The sequence below is a fragment of the Nipponia nippon genome, unplaced genomic scaffold (genome assembly GCF_047370975.1).
Source record: "Nipponia nippon isolate SJK-2023a ecotype South Korea unplaced genomic scaffold, ASM4737097v1 scaffold_10, whole genome shotgun sequence".
Classification (NCBI taxonomy): domain Eukaryota; kingdom Metazoa; phylum Chordata; class Aves; order Pelecaniformes; family Threskiornithidae; genus Nipponia; species Nipponia nippon.
The window spans coordinates 18,561,975-18,574,463 of NW_028262291.1; the positions used below are offsets into that span (position 1 = coordinate 18,561,975).

Genomic DNA, 12,489 nt, shown 5'->3' on the forward strand with positions numbered 1-12,489 from the left:
GCGGCATGCGGGCCCTGCGGCGCCGGCAGCGGCCGCGCCAGCGGACAGCCCGCGGAGCGGCGCGGCCGTCCGCGCCCGCCGCGCCGGGTCAGTGCATCCCCCTATAGATGTCTATAAGCGCCGGGTCTCTGCGCCCCGCGGGGGGGGACGGACGGGCGGGGGGGGCCGCGCGGTGCAGCGCGCCCGCATGTGCGGAGCGGAGCCGGCATCGCGCCCAGCGCCGGTGGACAGCGCGAAAACATATACCTGTATGCGTACGTGTTTATATGTATATGTAGGTATAGGGCTTTGGGTTTTTAAAGGGGGTGTGTGTGGAATTATTCTGGTGCAAGGAAAAAAATGGGGGGGAGGGGATGCTGGGGCTGGGGAGGGAGCAGCCCTGCAGTGGACTGCGCCGCGGGGATGGGGGGGGGGGGGGGGGCTGGCGCTCCCCGGCCGCGCCTTTCCGGGGCGCTGCGCTTGATTTCGGGGGTGTGTGTGTGAAAATCCCCCCCTGCCTTCGCGGTGTGCCTTTGCCGGGCGGCGGTGGTGCAGGTGAGGAGGGGGTTTGGGAAGCTCCGGGGAATGCTCGCTGTCCCGCTGGGCCGGGGGTCGCGTACGGAGGGGTTTTTCTCTTGGGGGCTGAGGGCTGGTGTTTGAGGAGCCGGTGTTAACAGCGCTGTGGTTTTTCTGATGATGAAAGAGGTTGGAGTGTCGCCCTGTGTCCTTGGCGCTTAAACGAAGCCGGCATGTGTTCAGCAGCGGGGGTTTTCATGCAACACTTCACTGCTGCGGCTCCAAAGGCGCTGCTAGCCATTAATGAGTTAAGCTGCCCGTTTAAAATAATCCTCTCCACCTCCCCTAATGTGCATGGACTGATTGATCACCCCCCCCAATTATTATTTGGAGATAAATGTTGCTTTTTGTGCTAAGCATTGGTTGTTTTTAAAGATTCCTGGTTATTTCCCTTATTGATAAATAAGTTCCTTCTCCTTCCTGCTCCCCCCTCCCTTTTCTCCTCCCCCAGAATTAAATTCCTGAGCAACAGCAAAAGCTGATGTCAGTGCTTCAGCTTGCATTGGGGGAGCTCTGTGCACAGGTCAGTAATTTGCGGCTTCGTTAGAAGGCAGGACGCGGTGCAGTGCTGTTCTGTTAAAGATATTTGGGTTTTTCTGGGCACGGATACGTTTATCCTTCGTATTGCGGTAGTTATCAACAGCTCCCTGGTGGGAGCTGGGCGCTGCATAAGCATGTGTGGAAGAGACCGTCCCCATCCCAAGCAGCTAGCGATGACCGATGCATTGGGAATAGCTGCTGGAGGTTTCGGTCTCCCTCTAATTTGGGGTATAAAGGCAGACCCCCCGCAGGAGGCGGTTGGGATGCCCAAGAAGCCCTGAACAGGTAGCGCTGAGGATTGCGCCTGGCAGTCCAGGGGCCATGTTAACCTTGAAAGCAGCGTGCCCGTGGAGCGGTGTTTAACGTTCGCATGCATTGTCTCGTCCTCCTCCACTGAGGCAAAAGGCTCGGGGCACGGCTGCCTGCATGCCCAAACGCTGCTGCAGAGAGCTTTGTTTTCAGAAGGACTCGATGCACAGGAATTGGCGCTTATGGGTTTGGCCTTACTTCTATCAGACAGGGTTTGCTCGCGCTGTCAGAGGGCGACCGTGCTGGGAGGACTCTCTGCCGAAGAGGTTTGTTGGGGTTTTGGGTCTGGCTGGGGGTTCCTGCACTTGCTGTGGTTTTGCTTGTAATGGTTCCCAAAACGAAATAAGCTGCAGCACTGAGAAAACCCTTCTCGCCGTAGCTGGAGGTATTTGGGATTTTAAAATGCCTGCAAGGGCTTTGCAGGTGCCTTGTCCCCAGTTTTGCCTGGCACAGCCATGCTGGCAGAGCCTGGATGTGTAGGACTGTCTGAATGGCTGGGACCAGAGAGGACAGTGGGGTGCGTGAGCAGCAGATGGATGTCCAAACGCCTCTTTGCGATGGCAGTAGGCAGAAATTCCTACCCTCAGCCCATCAGCAACACGCTCAAGCGGCACAGACCTGGGACCGGAGGGTCTCCGAGCTGAGATGGCAGCATCTCACACCAAAAGGCTTTTAACCCAACAGATTTGCCCCCCATGGCTTTCAGTTGTCCCTGCCTTGATGCAAGGCAGGGAGTAGGGAATGAAAACCTGGATCTAGCATTGCTGTTTAAAATCCAGCCTCAGCTACGCTTGGGAGAGCTGAGCAAAGTGGTCTGAGTCCTTAGGAGCATTCACTGGGTGCTCTGCATGGAGATTATTCTTGCAAATACTGCACCATGTTTGTCTGCAGAGTGTGTTTTTGCTGGGTGCCAGGCACCTTGCTGAGAAAGCCACTGAGGTGCCTGCCTTTGGAGAGCTTAAATTCACCTAAAATTAAATGCAAAGCCACTATTACTACCAAAACACCCCTGAGTGCTGGGTAGGACTTCACAGTAATGTCTGTCCCGTACTGCCAAATTGGATCTTGGGAGATGGGAGAAAATTAGCTTCTCCTCCTGCAGCCTTGTCCCCCCAAAAAGACCTCCCCAAAGGCTGGAAACCCATTGTGGCTCTGGATTCTTGAAATGACTTCTCTTGGCATGAATACGAGCAAGTCCCCACTCCATCTTTACCCCTTACCTCTGCACCAGCTGCTTTAATCTACGTAAGAGATAGGGAGCATGTTATAGGTGCTTTTCCTCTTTGGATTTACTTTGTTGCTTTTAAGCGAGGCTGTTCTTAAGGATCAGAGGTTAGTTTCTCCGGTGCACAGCTTGGCTCCCAAAGCCCTGGGCGCAGGCAGGTGCAGAGCATGTTAACACTATCAATCAGGGATGGAAGGAGGAAAAGGAGGTGCTCCAGCACTTGGCAGCCTTGGTTTATGGTGAGGGCTCATAGGACGCTGCCGTCATACTGAAACAGCTCCGGCAAACTGAGTCTTGTAGGGAAGGAGGTGATAAAAAGAAGGAGCTTGTGGATGCTGACTCCTCTCTGCCTGGTAGGAGAGCTGGGAGGTTGCACTAGGAGAGTTTGTAGAGCTTTTTGCCCTCTGCCGCCGTGGGTTTAATGGCAGTGTTAAGGGGGAGATGGCTGCAGAAACACCCGGGTGCTCCCGGTCCTCCAAGCGCAGCCGCTGGGTCTCACCCCGCTCTCTTTCTTGCTGCTATGCAGAGAAACTCCTGCAGCCAGAGCGGCAATGCCGTCATCCTGTGGGGAAAGCTTCAACGCGCTCCTCTGCATCCCCATGCCCTCTGGGTTTTAAAACCTGTTTTTCAAGCTTTACATTTCTTCTCTGAAGATACACCTGTCCTGCCTGATGCTGAGTGGGAAGGAGGCACCTGACGTAATTATGGGCAGGCTTGGGGAAGGGAGGTGAGTGGCCTGGGAGCATTCATCAGATAAGAAGCTAAACGAGTGCTCTGCTCAAGATTTTCTCAAGCTTGTTCAGGTGACCTGGGCGTACTACGTGTGCAGGGTTGTAACACAGCTGGGGGAACGTGAGGGGGGTAAAAACTGACTGTGCCAAGATGTTCTGCACTAATTGTATCAGGGGCTGCCCTCAAAGCCAGGCAGAACTTGCAGCATGATTAGTGGCAGTGCAGGTTCCTGCAGGGACGGCGGCTGGTGTATTGCACCCTGGTGATGGCCTGATGGCTTTGCCTGCTCCTCTGATGGAGGGGGAGACCATGGCATGTGGATGTGTCACATCCCCATGGGAGAAATGGTTTGCCAGAAGTGGGCCAGCAGCTGAGACCATGGTGGGGCATACCGAGCTCTGGCCACGTCAGGCGCCTTGGTTGCCCCTTCTCCTCCATCTTTCTCCTCTTGTTCATGGAAAGGAGAACAAGCTCTTATCTCTTCCTCTTCCAAGAGCTCTTTGTAGACTTTCTACCGCAAACCTTTGGGTCAATGCTGTCCAAGAGGCTTCTTTGGCTCTCAACCATCTCCACTTCAGTCAAGGAGAGTAAGATTAAGGGAGGGCCATGTTGTGGGACTGTGCCCCGCACAGAGCCCTGCCAGGCATGTGCTGCAAACTGCCATGGCTCCTGTAGGATGGCTTGCTCCATCTTTCTGCTATTTGTCTCTCCCTCTGAGGTTTTCTAGACCCAGCTGGACACAGTAATCTAGGCTGGTGTGCAGGGGTCATCTTCTTGTGCTTTGCCCAGGGCTTCTGTGGGTTTTTTGCTGCTCTGGACCTCCAGTTTCCAAAAGTGACAGGTAGTGCTTGTTTGCATAATGCCTTGAAAGGACTGGTATTTCAGAAGATAGGTGCAGTGGTAGCCCAGGCTGGGATCAGAGGAGAACCTGGAGATGCTCACTGGAAACTGGTCTAGTATATGGACAGTCTCCTAGTGCAAACAGGGAGCAATAACAGCACAGAAGCGCAGGCACTGTGTTGCATGAAGGTGAAATAAGTGATGCATTTTGCACTGACTTAAATTAAGAGCATCCCAGCAACCTATCTGGGGCTGAAAATCCTTCCTTGATTCCCTCTTTTCTTCCCACTCCTCTTATGCCTTTTTCCATGATGTTTGCTGTGCATGGAAAGCCCTCATGGTTCCTGTTTGCCCACCTCGATGTGTGCGTGCATGACTTATCTGTCTTCGTTGTAGCTTTTTTAAACCAAGTGTCCAGGTCTCTTGCGGCAGAGACCTCATGTTCTTCAGGAATTTCTCCAGAGCCCTTCAGGGTGCTCTTGCAATTTGCAGAAGAGGCTCTCCATGTAGCATTTCTGCATGCTGAGTTATGGGGAGCATAATTTCTGAGCCTACTGATGGCTGGGAACAAGTCATTTGGTCACCAGAAGGACAAGACAACCTGTTCTGACATTGACATTAGCTCTTCTTTAAGGGAGAGAGGGGTTGTACCAGATGATCTCCTGAGGTCCCTTCCAACCTAAATTATTCCATGACTATTCTATAAATACCCACCATCCTGCTTCTCCCAGGCTTTTGTAAAATACCTGTTATTAGGCAGTGATGGTAAGGAGATGTGAAACGAGGTGGACCACTGCTTTGATCCTGTATGGAGATTCCAATGACAGCATGACCCTGGCATCCTCCCCTCCACAGCACGCGTCCTCCAGCCCTGCTAATGATGCAGTGCGTCTTTCCGGTTCATCTCTGCCTACCCGTGTTACTCATCCGGCATGTAGGTGCGCGGTGTGCCCACATCCAGGGCTTTTCATCTCGCCTTTTTTCTTCTTTTTAATAGGGGATTTAGTTCTTTGAGGAGTGCTGCTCTCTAAAGCTAGCACATGGCAATTCAGCTGATACAGCAGAAGCTCTGGTAGAAATTTCAGTCCGTTTATTAGGTGATTGCAGGGGTTTTTTCATCAAGCAAGTCAAGTCCTTCCCACACATTAAACCTGCGTCTGCTTAAATGACACATCTCCCATTGAAATCCTGCCCCTCCTGGGTAACGCCAGGCAATCTTTGCTCCAAACAAAGAGGGTCCATCAGTCTCTGGGGCATGCTGTTGAAAAGAAGCAACCAAGAAGCATCTACAGCATCCGATTGTTTTTGCGTTGCCTCTAACGACCCTCATTTCCAAGCTTGCGATGGCAGCCTGGTCCTCCTTGAGCTGTAGCTTGAGTGGAGTTATTCATGCCATCTTCATCTGCCTTGGCCGGCAGCCCTGCGTGGGGAGCGGATGGGCGCAGCCTGAGCCTCGCTTGGCACTTGAGGCTGTTGAGTAGAGGGCTGGTGCAGAGAGGGTGCCAGCACTGCTGACTTGTGAGCTAGCCTGTGAAAAACCACATTAACCGCTTTGCTGCTGTCGGTGAACCTTGCAGAGATGTCTCCGGCAGCTTTGCTAGCTCAGTGGGGCTGAGACCCAGAAGCCAAGCGAACCTGGAGCTCTCGTTTACACCTTACCTGCTGCTCACTGCAGGTTCGGCTCCTCTGGTAGAAAGTCAGAAGGACATGGCAGGGCAGGAAGGTGACCCAGAGGGACGAGCCTCCAGCTGAAACTGAGCCGGGGCTGTCTAAATTGTTCTGCGGGATGATGAAGGGACAAAATGCCTCCTGTGCACCGAGTGAAGTTGACTGCTGCAAAAAACTGGAATGCAAATCTCTGACTGGGCAGAATCTCCCCAGACACATCCTTTTGTAAAGCACTTGCTTTGTACCATTAAAAATAGATTGGCGCGTTCTCCACTTGCTTGCTGAATGCTGATGCCTGTAATTCTGTGTCATCATCGCAATCCCTTCTGCTTTGAGCTTGGCTGCCTCTTTGTCTGGCACCTGAGCAAGGTTCATTCAGCAGTAACTGATACAAAGATAAGTATGAGCTCTGTTGGAGTCTAGCAGGATGGACAGAAAGGTGAGGAGGACTGAACTGATCTTATTGAGCTGGGGGGTCAACTAGCAGCCCTAAAGAGGCAAGGCTTGATGTGATCGCCCATGCGTTCTGTTGCATCATGCAGAAGCAGGGATGAGTGAGACCTTCTGGCGTAGAAATGAGTTGGAGGATATTGAAGCTCTGGGTGGATGTCATGACGTATTTCTGGGTTTTTTTTGAAACTGGGTTAAAATATATATATATATATTGCGCTTCAGTGTCTTCCTGGAGTTGGTGAAGGGAATATTGCTGCTTGTTTCCCCCAGTGAATGAGTTCATCTAGTTTGCCACCCAATATAGTGATGATGACACGGGTTAAGAGAGAAGGCCCATGTTACAAAACGATGCAATACCCAGCTCTCCGTGAAGAGGCTAGGCTGTAGGATTTCGTACACGAAGAGCTATGGCATCTGACCAGCAATCTGTGGCTCAGCATGGTCAGTGGACATGTGTTTGTCCAGGGTGGTGGGGATGGAGGAAGACCTGCAAAACACTTTGTTTGACCCCCATGTCATCTGGTAATGAGTCACAGCCCCCAAGGGAAAAGGAGAGAGTGGGGCAGGAACATCACCTTGGGCTTTGCCTGTCTTGTGTGTTTTTTTTTCTAGATAAAGGTAACGTCTTGAAACCCAGAGTTGGTGCCTCCTCGTGGCTGTGATCAGAGGTAGAGCCTGAGCTGACAAGTGCTAATTCATCCCAAACCTGCGAGCAATCTGGCTGTTGAGTGCATATAGGAAACTTAGCAAGCTTTGAACCAGGTCAGAAAAGCCTTGCAAAGCCTATGTTACTGTCCTTGGGGATGTCTCATCCCATGGAAAACCAGCGTAGCCCCTTGCATTTGAGTTGAATTCTGGGTCTCCTAAGGAGGGCCAGAGTTTCAGCAGGCATAGGGTGATGTAACTGTGGACATTGACCTCTGCTGGCTGGAGACCTGTGCTGGGGTCTGCACCTGCACCTCAGTTTGCAACGGTTATCATTAGAAACTGCAAAACCTGCCAGGAGGCAGCGACACCGTTGTTCTTCAGTGAGGCCAGGGGTCCTATTTGTCATTTAAATACGGGGGACTAATTACACTGTGGTGGGCAGGCACCGGCAGACTGCCCCTGTGTTTGCTAGGTGCTTGCTTCACCAGCTTTGGCCTCACCCAAGACTGTCCCTGCTGCTCTGCTGAGATGGACAAACCCATGTCACTTGGGATTGTCCTTAAGAAGTGAAATGCTGGCATATTTATCTGCAGCCTTGAAGAACCACAGCTTAATCCTGTGCTTTCTTTCACTTAGCATGTAGGTGTTGTGTGAAAATAATATGCAGGTCCCGGAGACCCTTCCTCTGGGAGACTGCAAATGCACCCAGCAGGTATTTATGATGTCTGGCATCCTAGGATGAGAGAGCCGGACCAGCCCTGCAGAAGTATCTAACTGCATACCTTTCTGGGCTGCCTCTGTCTGCTCTTGTTGCAAAAAGGCAAACAAGCTACTGGAGATCCCCAAGATAAGCCTGCTGGGCTCATGGGGTCATGCAGCAAATGATGGGGATATCAGGCAGTGGGCAGCCAGGGCCCTTCAAGCATCAGTAGGACTAGATTTCCCTTCTCCAGTGTGACATGTCCTCTGTGATGTGTGCCAAGCTGCTCAAAGCAGAAGGTGCTTTCAGCTCTGAGATGAGAGCCTGGCCAGCTCTCAGCTTGGCAGGGTGAGGATGGAAATGGGATAGCTTTGGTATTCGAAAGCAGCGTGCTTGGGAGCTCCATCCTCAGCATGGGCAAAGGCAGTGACTAAATGGCTGGCTGGTCATGCATAACCTTTGGTCTTGGCTTTTGTAGGCTTTAAAATGAAAGCTTGTGTTTACACTAAAGGGGAAAACCATATAAATGATGTTAAAAGCACAAGTCTAAGAGGAGGAGATACTGGTCTTGTCATCTAGACTCCAGCTAAATTCCCTTCCCTGCTGTCCCTGTTGGCTTTTCATGACCAGGTCTCCAGACTGACCACCATGGCTGCAGTCAGAACTTTTTCTGGGAATGGCCAGTCTGCAAATCCTTAACTGCACCTGGGTCGCTTTGGTGGAAGCAGGCTAGGAGGTGATGGCATTTGCAGTCATAGCCCATCCGAAGCTGCTGGCACAACATCAGGTGGTGGGAGGGGATGAAGGACCCCTTCACTTGGCTCAACTGCAATGAGAAGAGCCGGTCTGGTGCATGGGAAAGACTCCCCTGCAGCTGCATATGACTTGTCCTCTGTCCTTTCATCCCTGTGTTCCTGTCTGCAGCTCGAAAGTGAGCAGCCCCTGAGCTGCCCGCCACATACCCAAGGCTGACCACCCCCATGCCAGCGCTGCCACGTGCCTGCACGCTGTGTCCCTCGTCCGGTGTGAATGAACCATCTGGCACTTTGCTGAAGGACATCCTGGTCCTTCAGCCACATCCTCCTGTGTGAAACACCTTCTGGACCAAGGGCTGCAGGTGCAGAGGGGAAATGGGAGGCACAGGGAGGCGAGCGGGTGCTGCTCAGGCGCATGCAGCTCCTTGCAGGGCTCCCCACCATGCTGCTTCCAGCCTACAGGAATTGAAAGGAGACTGCGGCATAGAAAGGAGGAGGGGAAAAAAAAATCATGAGATCAGCAAGCAGCTGGGCCTGAAACCCTGGCAAAGGTGCAGTGGCTGCCTCCCATCGATGTGCTGTGGGAAGAAGGGGAGGCTGCCCCTTCCTGAAGCCCTCCCTGCATGGAGGGGGTGCGCAGGGGCTCTCGTCCTGGGGGGAGGGTGCCTGCGGTGTGTAGGGAGCCGAGATGGGGATGTGAGATCAGCGTGGATGAGGCTGGGGGGGGCGGTGCTCTGTCAGCCCTGGGAAAATCCCCTGTGGGTCTCGTGGGGTTAGAGCAAGGCAGCAGACCGCATTGCCATCTCCCCCACATCTTCGTACTGCTGGGGCTCGGGAGATGTTGTTCCTCGCCATCCTTGAGATTCACCAGGGAAAGGTGGACAACCAGACTTTGCATCTGGGTTAGTGGATGTGGTTATTGGTGTTTCCCAGCCTCATTTTAAGAGCAAAAGAAAAAAAACACTCCATTTTGCCATGGTCAAGCCGAGAAATCTTTTGTGCTGCCTTTTAAAGGGACTTTGAGTAGCTGCTAAGAAATCATCAGTGGTTACATCACCTCCAAAGCGGCTACTGCAAGCACTGACAGCTTTGTCCCACTGCCACCCTGGGGGATCATTAGTACTCCAAATTCCTCGCCCTTGGAGAAAGCCTGCATCTCTTGCTGGGAGGGAGAAGCTGCTATGCAGTTTGCAATGCTGTGAGTGCCAGAAGGGGATCAGTAGATGGGATGAGGTTCACAGCAGAAGGGATGGAGTGGGGGACACATCCTGGAGTTCCCTAACCCCATCCCGTTTGCTAAGCTGGGTTCATCAGCCCGTGTAGGACCCAAGCATCTTTCCGGGAGTGCGCCGAAGGCGCTGCAGTAGCATTGCCTCGGGCCGGAGACGCAGCCGTTGCCTGGCAGCTGCACGTTTCCAGGGAAACCAGAGGTGCTAACTTGTTAATGAGCCCTGCGTCCCTGATTGCTGCTGCAAAATAATAATAATTAGTAATAGGTCCGTGATTTAGGAATCCCTCAAACAGCATGAGCCTGCCGAGGGGAGTTCGCTAAGTGCCAAAGCACTTGAAAGAAATGAGGGGATGGGAAGGGAAAAAAGGGTGGAGGGCTTGGCCAAAGTGCCGCGTTTTACATCTTAATAAGTGTCTGGAGAGCTGGGGGCCGGTGGGGTCCTGCCAGCATCCCAGCGGTAAGCCTGGGGCTGGTGGCAAGGCTGACCTGGATGAATGGATGGAGGAACCCTGACCAGGCGGCATCTCGCTGCAGGGCTCAGAGGACGTGGATATTTCCCCAGGCGGGCTGCAGGGGGAAAAGCCAGATCACTTAGCTCAGTGCTGCTGGGTCCCCGGTGGAGATGGCAGTTCTTTGGGAACGGCTGCTTTCGTGGGTTACTGGGGACAAACGAGCAGGCATTTCTCTGTGGAGCTCTTATCCCTTGGTAAACTCAGAGTGGAGATGCCACCAGAAGAGTGTGCTCCTGGGATGAGCATCACAGGGAGCGTGCTGTAGATCCAGTCTCACATGATAGAAATGTGTTCATGGGGTCAGAGCTGCTTCCCGCAGCAAAGCTGGCCTGCCTGAGGCAGAAAGGGGAGCATCTCCTCAACTGGACTGTGTGTGGAGGGTAGAGCTCACCAGGACACAACTACTAGCTTGGTGCAAAGAGTGGATGTACTGGTTAGTGAGGTTTATGGTTGCTACAGAGACATGCTGGCCTTCCAGTTGATGTCTCCAGTACAAGAGAAACCAAATCTGCACCCTTCCCATACCACATCTCAGCTGGGGACATTATACAAGACGAGAAATTGATGGAAGTGGTCTCCACCTTGGTCACCTGTGTTGGGCCAGCACAGGGATGAGTTCCCATGGTCTGTCATGCCACACAGATAGACTCAGGCTGGGGCATGTTTCGGGTTCTTTTGCTCTCTTGCCTGGCCTGCCCAGAGGAGGGTCACAGCCAGGTTGAACACTTGCCCTTAGCCTGGCTTGCCGCATGCATCTCTGTCACACTCCTGGTGTGGCCAGCACCCCTCACCTGACACACACGTGTGTGGAGGTGACGCCAGGGACAGAGTTGCGATGAGTGGGCAGTTGGCCCAGCCTGTGTGCTAAGCTCTGCCCATCTTTCTGTCCCTCGGCTGCAGTGTGGCCTCTCCTGTTTGGCTGTCCCCGTTCAGCTAAGCCATGTGCGCATCCCCTCATTACAGGCACTCCAGGGAGAGGTGGGATTAAAAGATTATGGTAATGTTCTTCAGGAACACTCAAGAAGATTAAGATGGCTTTAATAAACTGGTAAGAGAGGGACACAGCTATGTTTCTGAAACCCTAATTTAGGTCCCAGGTTAACCTTTTTCCCTGGTCTCCTGTCACCATGGTGAGAAGATCTCTTACTTCAGCAGTGCTCCATGACTATGCCTGTTCCTTTGGTTTTGCTTTTGACCCATCTGAGCAGAAGCAGAAAGACATCTTCCTTCCTCTTCTGGTAGCCTTCCCACGTACAGACATGTTAGAGCTTGTTCTTCTCGGAGACCATCTCACATACAGCCTGCGAGGTACTGTGAAGGTCTCATAGCCTCTGCTGCTGGTACCTGGGGTACCTGTTAGCTGGCGATGAACCCACCATCCCTCAGTCTGGCTTCAAAATATCCTGTGGTTGCTGGCAGAGAAGTGGCTCGTTTGCCTTTGACCTGGCTGGACATACTCTTAGAGAAGTCCCTGTGTCTTGGGACTAATGCCAAGGTTACAGCTCCCTATGACCGCACTCAGTCGGTCATCTCTATCCCCCGTAAAGGCTACTGGAAAGAGGGGCAGAATGGACCAACCTTGCCCTGCCTTCCTGCATATCTTTCAGGTGGAGCTGGGAGCGGGACCTGGCTGATGTGTCACATGTGTCTGCCACCAGGTCCACCTGGGTGTGCTGGAGCGGATGTTTATCCAGTTGTTCTGCAGGAGGGTGGCTATTAGCTGAGCTGGGAGACCTCCTTGTCTGTCTACTCCAATCTCTTCCAGTCAGGCTCCCAGTCATCTGCCAGAAATTCATGCATGGAAGGCTTCTTCTGAACGGGTTTCTGTCAGAGCGGTTAGGTGATCAAGGATCTGTTATCTTTCCCAGACACCTCTATTTGTGTCTGAGACCCCCGAAGTTTACGCCTTGCACACTATCTGGAGAGCAGATACCATGTTATCTCCGGAGGTACCGTGCACTGTGTCCCTCCATGTTGGATCACTCCTTCCTCCCACTTCAGTCTTTCACTCTCATCCCTCTGCCGCAGTATTATCCATATCTTTTTTGTCTGTTGACTCTCTCCATTCCCTTTTTATTTCTTGGATGTAATTGGAAGAGCTGAGAAGAATTCGCAGCCTGGTGTCTTGATGGGGAAAGGGAGGCAGAAAGTGATTTGGGGAGTGGGGTGTGAAAGGAAGACGAAGGGGAAAAGCTGGCTAATTTGCATCCTTTCTGAGTGCCCTGGCTCTATAGCCAAGGTACAGCAGGGGGTCTTTTGGCAAGGCGGTAGCAACGTAATGAGGTGTGTCATATCCCAGCAGGAGCCAGCCTCACTCCCCC

General features: G+C 52.7%; 1 protein-coding gene across 6 annotated transcripts in view; it reads left to right on the plus strand.

The window, feature by feature from the left end:
* DUSP8 (dual specificity phosphatase 8) overlaps nucleotides 1-12,489 on the plus strand; it is a 42,929-nt gene continuing 30,440 nt past the window's right edge. The window contains exon 1 of one of the 6 annotated variants that reach the window (XM_087745777.1): nucleotides 1-87. The gene's annotated coding sequence lies outside the window, so the exon portion shown is untranslated. Of the gene's footprint in view, nucleotides 88-125; nucleotides 255-515; nucleotides 535-1,044; nucleotides 1,079-1,651; nucleotides 1,671-12,489 lie in introns of those variants that run through there. The other 5 variants (XM_087745778.1, XM_087745780.1, XM_087745782.1 and 2 more) reach the window with 5 other exon arrangements.